This window comes from Hypanus sabinus, chromosome 10, assembly GCF_030144855.1.
Source record: "Hypanus sabinus isolate sHypSab1 chromosome 10, sHypSab1.hap1, whole genome shotgun sequence".
Classification (NCBI taxonomy): domain Eukaryota; kingdom Metazoa; phylum Chordata; class Chondrichthyes; order Myliobatiformes; family Dasyatidae; genus Hypanus; species Hypanus sabinus.
This window is the reverse complement of record NC_082715.1, coordinates 160,509,341-160,520,467: the sequence shown is the minus strand read 5'-3', so window position 1 is coordinate 160,520,467 and position 11,127 is coordinate 160,509,341.

Here is an 11,127-nt window from a genome sequence, read left to right as displayed (position 1 = left end):
AAGCCCCGGCCCTACGTCCTGTCCCCAAGGAGGGGTCCTGACTCTGTGTAAAGCCCCAGCCCTACGTCCTGTCCCCAAGGAGGGGTCCTGACTCTGTGTAAAGCCCCGGCCCTACGTCCTGTCCCCAAGGAGGTGTCCTGACTCCGTGCTCCTGTGCTCCAGTCCAAGGCTACGAGGACGTTCCAGTCTGTGTCCAAGTAGAAGTCGTAGCCCAGGCCCTGAGTCCTGGTCTCTTCCAGCGCTAGTGTCCGTGTCCAGCTACGCCTCTCCCCGCTTCTGTTTTGCTCTCCCTCTACCTAGTCTCTGCATTCCTGCCCTCCCTCTACCTAGTCTCTGCATTCCTGCCCTCCCTCGACCTAGTCTCTGCATTCCTGCCCTCCCTCGACCTAGGCTCTGCGTTCCTGCCCTCCCTCGACCTAGGCTCTGCGTTCCTGCCCTCCCTCGACCTAGGCTCTGCATTCCTGCCCTCCCTCGACCTAGGCTCTGCGTTCCTGCCCTCCCTCGACCTAGGCTCTGCGTTCCTGCCCTCCCTCGACCTAGGCTCTGCGTTCCTGCCCTCCCTCGACCTAGGCTCTGCGTTCCTGCTCTCCCTCGACCTAGGCTCTGCGTTCCTGCCCTCCCTCGACCTAGGCTCTGCTTTCCTGCCCTCCTTCGACCTAGGCTCTGCGTTCCTGCCCTCCCTCGACCAAGACCAAGTCTGAGCTTTGCATAGGTCACTAGATTCTAAAATGACAATGAGTATAAGAACATCTGTTCCCAATGCCCATGTTATGATGGAATGAACCAGCCATACATGGACCCAGCAACGCAGACGCAGTCACCTAACTCTCGTCATCCTGGGTTCCCTCCTGATTGAATACCCCCCCACCCTCCCAAGTCATCCTTAGTCCTGGAGAGCCTGTTATATCACCTGGAGGCTCCCATGGGGGGAGGGTGTACTGTCATGGTCCGCTGCATGATGTCCACGTTCCGGTTCATGGTCCAGTCCGTAGACTCCGGACTCCTGGTCTTCTGGCTGTCCGTTGTTTCAGTTGGGCTGAATCACAGGCACCTGATTCTCATTGAGGCTGGAATATAAGTGGCCCTGGGTTCGAGTGTGGTGGCTGGTTCATCCCGTTAGTATCCCTTCCTCGCCTCTGTGGGGTAAGTCAGGCTGTCATTGCCGTTACCCTGAGGCTGGACTGCTCCCTTTCTTCCCTCTGAAGCCTGGCCTGAAGCCCTACCAGCAACCTCACCTGTATCGCCGTCAAGTTCAGCTGTCGGAGTGAGACCGGAGCCTTGCCACGCCAACAGAAGGAACCACCTATCGTTGAGCTGGGACTGTCTCTCTGTGTCCCTGTGTTTAGTGTCTGTGTATGATTTCCGGCCCTAACTCCTGCTCCCAAGGAGGGGTCCTGACTCTATGTAAAGCCCCAGCGCTACGTCCTGTCCCGAAGGAGGGGTCCTGACTCTATGTAAAGCCCCAGCCCTACATCCTGTCCCCAAGGAGGGGTCCCGGCTCTGTGTTCCATATGAGTCCCGGCCCTATGTCCTGTCCCCAAGGAGGGGTCCCGGCTCTGTGTTCCATATGAGTCCCGGCCCTACATCCTGTCCCCAAGGAGGGGTCCCGGCTCTGTGTTCCATATGAGTCCCGGCCCTACATCCTGTCCCCAAGGAGGGGTCCCGGCTCTGTGTTCCATATGAGTCCCGGCCCTACGTCCTGTCCCCAAGGAGGGGTCCTGACTCTATGTAAAACCCCGGCCCTACGTCCTGTCCCCAAGGAGGGGTCCTGACTATGTGTAAAGCCCCAGCGCTACGTCCTGTCCCCAAAGAGGGGTCCTGACTCTGTGTAAAGCCCCGGCCCTACGTCCTGTCCCCAAGGAGGGGTCCTGACTGTGTGTAAATCCCCGGCCCTACCTCCTGTCCCCATGGAGGGGTCCCGACTCTATGTAAATCCCCGGCCCTATGTCCTGTCCCCAAGCAGGGGTCCCGACTCTGTGTAAAGCCCCGGCCCCACATCCTGTCCCCAAGGAGGGGTCCTGACTCTATGTAAAGCCCCAGCCCTATGTCCTGTCCCCAAGGAGGGGTCCTGACTCAGTGCTCCTGTGCTCCAGTCCAAGGCTACGGGGAGGTTCCAGTCTGTGTCCAAGTAGAAGTTGTAGCCCAGGCCCTGAGTCCTGGTCTCTTCCAGCGCTAGTGTCCGTGTCCAGCTACGCCTCTCCCCGCTTCTGTTTTGCTCTCCCTCTACCTCGTCTCTGCATTCCTGCCCTCCCTCGACCTAGGCTCTGCGTTCCTGCCCTCCCTCGACCTAGTCTCTGCGTTCCTGCCCTCCCTCGACCTAGGCTCTGCGTTCCTGCCCTCCCTCGACCTAGGCTCTGCGTTCCTGCCCTCCCTCGACCTAGGCTCTGCGTTCCTGCCCTCCCTCGACCTAGTCTCTGCGTTCCTACCCTCCCTCGACCTAGGCTCTGCGTTCCTGCCCCCCCTCGACCTAGGCTCTGAGTTCCTGCCCTCCCTCGACCTAGGCTCTGCGTTCCTGCCCTCCCTCGACCTAGGCTCTGCGTTCCTGCCCTCCCTCGACCTAGGCTCTGCGTTCCTGCCCTCCCTCGACCTAGGCTCTGCGTTCCTGCCCTCCCTCGAGCTAGAATCTGCGTTCCTGCCCTCCCTCGACCTAGGCTCTGCGTTCCTGCCCTCCCTCGACCAAGACCAAGTCTGAGCTTTGCATAGGTCACTAGATTCTAAAATGACAATGAGTATAAGAACATCTGTTCCCAATGCCCATGTTATGATGGAATGAACCAGCCATACATGGACCCAGCAACGCAGACGCTGTCACCTAACTCTCGTCATCCTGGGTTCCCTCCTGATTGAATACCGCCCCACCCTCCCAAGTCATCCTTAGTCCTGGAGAGCCTGTTATGTCACCTGGAGGCTCCCATGGGGGGAGGGTGTACTGTCATGGTCCGCTCCATGATGTCCACGTTCCGGTTCATGGTCCAGTCCGTAGACTCCGGACTCCTGATCTTCTGGCTGTCCGTTGTTTCAGTTGGGCTGAATCACAGGCACCTGATTCTCATTGAGGCTGGAATATAAGTGGCCCTGGGTTCGAGTGTGGTGGCTGGTTCATTCCGTTAGTATCCCTTCCTCGCCTCTGTGGGGTAAGTCAGGCTGTCATTGCCGTTACCCTGAGGCTGGACTGTTCCCTTTCTTCCCTCTGAAGCCTGGCCTGAAGCCCTACCAGCAACCTCACCTGTATCGCCGTCAAGTTCAGCTGTCGGAGTGAGAGCGGAGCCTTGCCACGCCAACAGAAGGAACCACCTGTCGTTGAGATTGGGACTGTCTCTCTGTGTCCCTGTGTTTAGTGTCTGTGTATGATTCCCGGCCCTATGTCATGTTCCCAAGGAGGGGTGCTGACTCTATGTAAAGCCCCAGCCTTACATCCTGTCCCCAAGGAGGGGTCCTGACTCTATGTAAAGCCCCAGCCCTACGTCCTGTCCCCAAGGAGGGGTCCTGACTCTATGTAAAGCCCCAGCCCTATGTCCTGTCCCCAAGGAGGGGTCCTGACTCTAGGTAAAGCCCCAGCCCTACATCCTGTCCCCAAGGAGGGGTCCCGGCTCTGTGTTCCATATGTGTCCCGGCCCTATGTCCTGTTCCCAAGGAGGGGTCCTGACTCTATGTAAAGCCCCAGCCTTACATCCTGTCCCCAAGGAGGGGTCCTGACTCTATGTAAAGCCCCAGCCCTACGTCCTGTCCCCAAGGAGGGGTCCTGACTCTATGTAAAGCCCCAGCCCTATGTCCTGTCCCCAAGGAGGGGTCCTGACTCTATGTAAAGCCCCAGCCCTACATCCTGTCCCCAAGGAGGGGTCCTGACTCTGTGTAAAGCCCCGGCCCTACGTCCTGTCCCCAAGGAGGGGTCCCGGCTCTGTGTTCCATATGAGTCCCGGCCCTATGTCCTGTCCCCAAGGAGGGGTCCCGGCTCTGTGTTCCATATGAGTCCCATCCCTATGTCCTGTCCCCAAGGAGAGGTCCCGGCTCTGTGTTCCATATGAGCCCCGGCCCTACATCCTGTCCCCAAGGAGGGGTCCCGGCTCTGTGTTCCATATGAGTCCCATCCCTATGTCCTGTCCCCAAGGAGAGGTCCCGGCTCTGTGTTCCATATGAGCCCCGGCCCTACGTCCTGTCCCCAAGGAGAGGTCCCGACTCTGTGTTCCATATGAGCCCCGGCCCTACGTCCTGTCCCCAAGGAGGGGTCCCGGCTCTGTGTTCCATATGAGCCCCGGCCCTACATCCTGTCCCCAAGGAGGGGTCCTGACTGTGTAAATTCCCGGCCCTACGTCCTGTCCCCAAGGAGGGGTCCTGATTCTGTGTAAAGCCCCAGCCCTACGTCCTGTCCCAAAAGAGGTGTCCTGACTCTATGTAAAGCCCCGGCCCTACGTCCTGTCCCCAAGCAGGGGTCCCGACTTTGTGTAAAGCCCCGGCCCTACGTCCTGTCCCCAAGGAGGGGTCCTGACTCTGTGTTCCATATGAGTCCCGGCCCTATGTCCTGTTCCCAAGGAGGGGTCCCGGCTCTGTGTTCCATATGAGTCCCGGCCCTATGTCCTGTCCCCAAGGAGGGGTCCCGGCTCTGTGTTCCATATGAGTCCCGGCCCTATGTCCTGTTCCCAAGGAGGGGTCCCGGCTCTGTGTTCTATATGAGCCCCGGCCCTATGTCCTGTCCCCAAGGAGGGGTCCCAGCTCTGTGTTCCATATGAGTCCCGGCCCTATGTCCTGTTCCCAAGGAGGGGTCCTGACTCTATGTAAAGCCCCAGCCTTACATCCTGTCCCCAAGGAGGGGTCCTGACTCTATGTAAAGCCCCAGCCCTACGTCCTGTCCCCAAGGAGGGGTCCTGACTCTATGTAAAGCCCCAGCCCTATGTCCTGTCCCCAAGGAGGGGTCCTGACTCTATGTAAAGCCCCAGCCCTACATCCTGTCCCCAAGGAGGGGTCCTGACTCTGTGTAAAGCCCCGGCCCTACGTCCTGTCCCCAAGGAGGGGTCCCGGCTCTGTGTTCCATATGAGTCCCGGCCCTATGTCCTGTCCCCAAGGAGGGGTCCCGGCTCTGTGTTTCATATGAGCCCCGGCCCTACATCCTGTCCCCAAGGAGGGGTCCTGGCTCTGTGTTCCATATGATCCCCGGCCCTACATCCTGTCCCCAAGGAGGGGTCCCGGCTCTTTGTTCCATATGAGTCCCGGCCATATGTCCTGACCCCAAGGAGGGGTCCCGGCTCTGTGTTCCATATGAACCCCGGCCCTACATCCTGTCCCCAAGGAGGGGTCCCGGCTCTGTGTTCCATATGAGTCCCGGCCCTATGTCCTGTCCCCAAGGAGGGGTCCCGGCTCTGTGTTCCATATGAGCCCCGGCCGTACATCCTGTCCCCAAGGAGGGGTCCCGGCTCTGTGTTCCATATGAGTCCCATCCCTATGTCCTGTCCCCAAGGAGAGGTCCCGGCTCTGTGTTCCATATGAGCCCCGGCCCTACATCCTGTCCCCAAGGAGGGGTCCCGGCTCTGTGTTCCATATGAGTCCCATCCCTATGTCCTGTCCCCAAGGAGAGGTCCCGGCTCTGTGTTCCATATGAGCCCCGGCCCTACGTCCTGTCCCCAAGGAGAGGTCCCGACTCTGTGTTCCATATGAGCCCCGGCCCTACGTCCTGTCCCCAAGGAGGGGTCCCGGCTCTGTGTTCCATATGAGCCCCGGCCCTACATCCTGTCCCCAAGGAGGGGTCCCGGCTCTGTGTTCCATATGAGCCCCGGCCCTACATCCTGTCCCCAAGGAGGGGTCCCGGCTCTGTGTTCCATATGAGTCCCGGCCCTACGTCCTGTTCCCAAGGAGGGGTCCCGGCTCTGTGTTCTATATGACTCCCGGCCCTATGTCCTGTCCCCAAGGAGGGGTCCCGGCTCTGTGTTTCATATGAGCCCCGGCCCTACATCCTGTCCCCAAGGAGGGGTCCTGGCTCTGTGTTCCATATGAGCCCCGGCCCTACATCCTGTCCCCAAGGAGGGGTCCCGGCTCTTTGTTCCATATGAGTCCCGGCCCTATGTCCTGTCCCCAAGGAGGGGTCCCGGCTCTGTGTTCCATATGAACCCCGGCCCTACATCCTGTCCCCAAGGAGGGGTCCCGGCTCTGTGTTCCATATGAGTCCCGGCCCTATGTCCTGTCCCCAAGGAGGGGTCCCGGCTCTGTGTTCCATATGAGCCCCGGCCGTACATCCTGTCCCCAAGGAGGGGTCCCGGCTCTGTGTTCCATATGAGCCCCGGCCCTATGTCCTGTCCCCAAGGAGGGGTCCCGGCTCTGTGTTCCATATGAGTCCCGGCCCTATGTCCTGTTCCCAAGGAGGGGTCTTGGCGCTGTGTTCCATCTGAGCCCCGTCCCTACATCCTGTCCCCAAGGAGGGGTCCCGGCTCTGTGTTCCATATGAGTCCCGGCCCTATGTCCTGTCCCCAAGGAGGGGTCCCGGCTCTGTGTTCCATATGAGTCCCGGCCCTATGTCCTGTTCCCAAGGAGGGGTCCCGGCTCTGTGTTCTATATGAGCCCCGGCCCTATGTCCTGTCCCCAAGGAGGGGTCCCAGCTCTGTGTTCCATATGAGTCCCGGCCCTATGTCCTGTTCCCAAGGAGGGGTCCTGACTCTATGTAAAGCCCCAGCCTTACATCCTGTCGCCAAGGAGGGGTCCTGACTCTATGTAAAGCACCAGCCCTACGTCCTGTCCCCAAGGAGGGGTCCTGACTCTATGTAAAGCCCCAGCCCTATGTCCTGTCCCCAAGGAGGGGTCCTGACTCTATGTAAAGCCCCAGCCCTACATCCTGTCCCCAAGGAGGGGTCCTGACTCTGTGTAAAGCCCCGGCCCTACGTCCTGTCCCCAAGGAGGGGTCCCGGCTCTGTGTTCCATATGAGTCCCGGCCCTATGTCCTGTCCCCAAGGAGGGGTCCCGGCTCTGTGTTTCATATGAGCCCCGGCCCTACATCCTGTCCCCAAGGAGGGGTCCTGGCTCTGTGTTCCATATGATCCCCGGCCCTACATCCTGTCCCCAAGGAGGGGTCCCGGCTCTTTGTTCCATATGAGTCCCGGCCATATGTCCTGACCCCAAGGAGGGGTCCCGGCTCTGTGTTCCATATGAACCCCGGCCCTACATCCTGTCCCCAAGGAGGGGTCCCGGCTCTGTGTTCCATATGAGTCCCGGCCCTATGTCCTGTCCCCAAGGAGGGGTCCCGGCTCTGTGTTCCATATGAGCCCCGGCCGTACATCCTGTCCCCAAGGAGGGGTCCCGGCTCTGTGTTCCATATGAGCCCCAGCCCTATGTCCTGTCCCCAAGGAGGGGTCCCGGCTCTGTGTTCCATATGAGCCCCGGCCCTACATCCTGTCCCCAAGGAGGGGTCCCGGCTCTGTGTTCCATATGAGCCCCGGCCCTATGTCCTGTCCCCAAGGAGGGGTCCCGGCTCTGTGTTCCATATGAGTCCCGGCCCTACATCCTGTTCCCAAGGAGGGGTCCCGGCTCTGTGTTCTATATGAGCCCCGGCCCTATGTCCTGTCCCCAAGGAGGGGTCCCAGCTCTGTGTTCCATATGAGTCCCGGCCCTATGTCCTGTTCCCAAGGAGGGGTCCTGGCTCATTGTTCCTGTGCTCCAGTCCAAGGGTCCGTGGAGGTTCCAGTCCGTGTCCGTATCCAAGTCATGGCCTAGGCCCTGAGTCCTGGTCTCATCCAGGGCTAGTGACTGTGTCCAGCTATGCCTCTCCCCGCTTCTGCTTTGCTCTCCCTCGACCTAGGCTCTGCATTCCTGCCCTCCCTCGACCTAGGCTCTGCGTTCCTGCCCTCCCTCGACCTAGGCTCTGCGTTCCTGCCCTCCCTCGACCTAGGCTCTGCGTTCCTGGAGAGATTGAGTTGCCTGGGGCTGTACTCTCTGGAACTCAGAGGAATGAGAGGGGATCTTATAGAAACATACAAAATTTTGAAAGGGATAGATAATATAGAAGTAGGAAACTTTGGTAGGTGAGACTAGGACTAGGGAAATTACCTCCAGATTCAGGGAAGAGATTTAGGACAGAGATGAGGAGAAACTGTCTTTCCCAGAGTGGTGAATCTGTGGAATTTTCTGCCCGGGGGAGCAGTTGAGGCTTCCTGACTAAATATATTTAAGATACGGTTAGATAGATTTTTACATAGTAGGGAAATTAAGGGTTATGGGGAAAAGGCAGGTAGATGGAGCTGTGTTTACAGACAGATCAGCCATGATCTTATTGAATGGTGGGGCAGGTTCGACGGGTCAGATGGCCTACTCCTGCTCCTATTTCTTATGTTCTTATGTTAAAATAGTTATGGAAAGAGACAGAACTGATCCACAGGTTCAAGTTCTAAATTTGGGCAAGGCAAATTTTTATGGTATGAGAATCAGGGTGACGAACCTATGGCACACATGTCCAAGATGGCACATACCAAAAATTTTTTTCTTTCAATATTTTTATTAATGTATCCAAGAATATATAACAAATACAGATATATATAATAAAATTACTAGCAGAATACAGACAATAGAAACATTGAACTGTATAAGACTGAGTAATATATGTGTATATAGTACTCCGGTAATGATTACTAATACTGCAAATTTATTAAAAGTATACATTAGGAATTATTATATATATATATATATATATATATATAAAAATCTAGCCCCTACCAAGAAAGTCAATGAGTAAGAACAAGGAAAAAAAATTTAAAAAGTGTTTCTAAGGTGTTAACAAAGAATAACATAATTAATAACATCTACGTAGAAAAAAAACCTTTCACAAGTTAGAGTAGTAGTTCATAAAAGGACCCCATGTCGTATAAAAGTACTGTACTGAATTAGAAATAGGACACCGAATCTTCTCCAAACTAAGATGAGTCATAATGTCTTCTTACCACTGCATACGAGTAGGAGAGACTGCTTCTTTCCATTTAAGCAAAACCGCCTTCTCGCCATAAGTGAGATAAAAGCTAGAACATACAAGTCTGAGGGAGTTAAAGTTATATCTTGAGTTCCAAGAATACCAAAGAGAGCAGTAAGAGGATTAGGTTCAAAGTTAGTGTTAAAAAGTTGAGAAAAAGTAGAAAATACATCTTTCCAAAATTTTTCTAAGCTGGGACATAACCAAAACATATGAATTAATGAAGCATTTGCTGAATTACATTTGTCACAAGTTGGAGAAATATCAGAATAAAAATGGGATAATTTCTCTTTAGACAAATAGGCTCTATGTACCACTTTAAATTGTAGCAAAGAATGGCGAGCACACAAAGGTGACTTATTCACTACTTTCAAAATGGCATTCCAGTCTTCATCAGAGATTTACATATTCAGATCAAGCTCCCAAGCTTGCCTAATATGTAAAGAAAGCTGCTTTAACATAAGCAGTTTATTACATATATTAGAGATTGATCCATCAAAAAAAAGGTTTCAAATTTAAAATATCATCTAAGAGATTCTTAACTGAACTTGAAGGAAAGGTAGTCAATTGAGAACTCAGAAAATCTCTAATTTGAAGGTAACCATAAAAATGAGTTTGGGGTAAACCAAATTTGATGGACAACTGCTCAAATGATGCTAAGTTCCCATCAACAAATAAATCCAAAAATTGTCAAATACCCAATCTATTCCATTGTATAAAAACTTTATCAGTAGTAGAGGGTAGAAAAAAATAATTACAAAGAATGGGACTGGAAAGGGAAAAATGAGACAAACCAAAAAACTTCCTAAATTGCGACCAGATTCTCAAAGTATGTTTAAGAACTGGGTTATCAGTAATTTTACTGAAGGGTAAAGGAAGAGCAGATCCAAGAAGAGAAATAATTGAGGCATTTTTAACCTCTAGCCATAGCACTCCGTAATTCCAAGGATATTACAGGTATCACCCAAGGTAATACTATTCATAAAATTTCTTTATATGCAGACGATATTTTACTTATTTCCAATGCGAATGACTCCTTAGCTACCACTCTTTCTTTATTCTCTCAATTTAGTTGATTCTCAGGTTATGTTGAATTTATATAAAAGCGAATTATTTCCTTTAAACAACCTGATACCAATAAACACCAATCTTCCATTTAAAATTATGACTAATCAGTTTACTTATTTTAGAATAACTATTACTAAAGACTTTAAACATTTGTATAAAGCTAATTTTATTCCATTAGTGAGTTACCTTAAAAGGCTATTTAGTAAATCGTCTCCTCTTTCTTTATCCTTGTTAGGCCGTATTAATTCTATTAAAATGAATGTCTTACCTATATTCTTATATCTTTTCCAAGCATTGCCTATTTTTAATCCGAAGAGTTTTGTCAACTCTTTGGACTCAATTCTCTCTTCTTACGTGTGGAATAATAAACAACCCCGGCTGAACAAATTCTTTCTTCAAAGGAAAAATAAAGATGGTGGTCTAGCTTTACCTAATTTTAGATTCTATTACTGGGCAACTAATATAAGGAATATCACATTCCGGTCATATTATATCAAGAGGGATGACTGTCCACCATGGACTTCACTAGAAAAAATTTTGATTGCACATGGAATGTGGTGCCATCTAATACCTTAAACCCCACCCAAAATAAAAATAATTCAGAATGTTTATTGCCAAATGAAGCAGTGATGTTTTACATCCTGACAGCAGTGAAATGAAACGTGATGTTGCATGATACATTTTGAAATCCTTGCAGACCTGGTGTGTACATCAGTTTTTAGATAGTGAATTCATTAAACAATGATAATCATTGCTCAAAGTTTCCATGGCATGCAAGAATATGTTTTAGAAGATTATTGCCAGTTTGGGTATATGCTCACAAGAGGATTCACCACCCGACGTAGGAGCTTGCAAAGGTTGATTGGAGTACGTTGTTTGCACACAAAGGGACCACAAGCAAGTGGGATGGAAAATAATTCTGAAAATGCTGTAAATCTTGAGCAACAGAAACAAAATGCTGGAGGAAGTCAACAGGTCAGGCAGACTCAATGGAGGGGAATAAACAGTCAATGTTTCAGGCTGAGACCTTTCATCAGGGTACAAGTCCTGATTTATGTATTTATTTATTAATTTAGAGACACAGCATGAAATAGGCCCTTCTGGCCCTTTCAGCCACACAG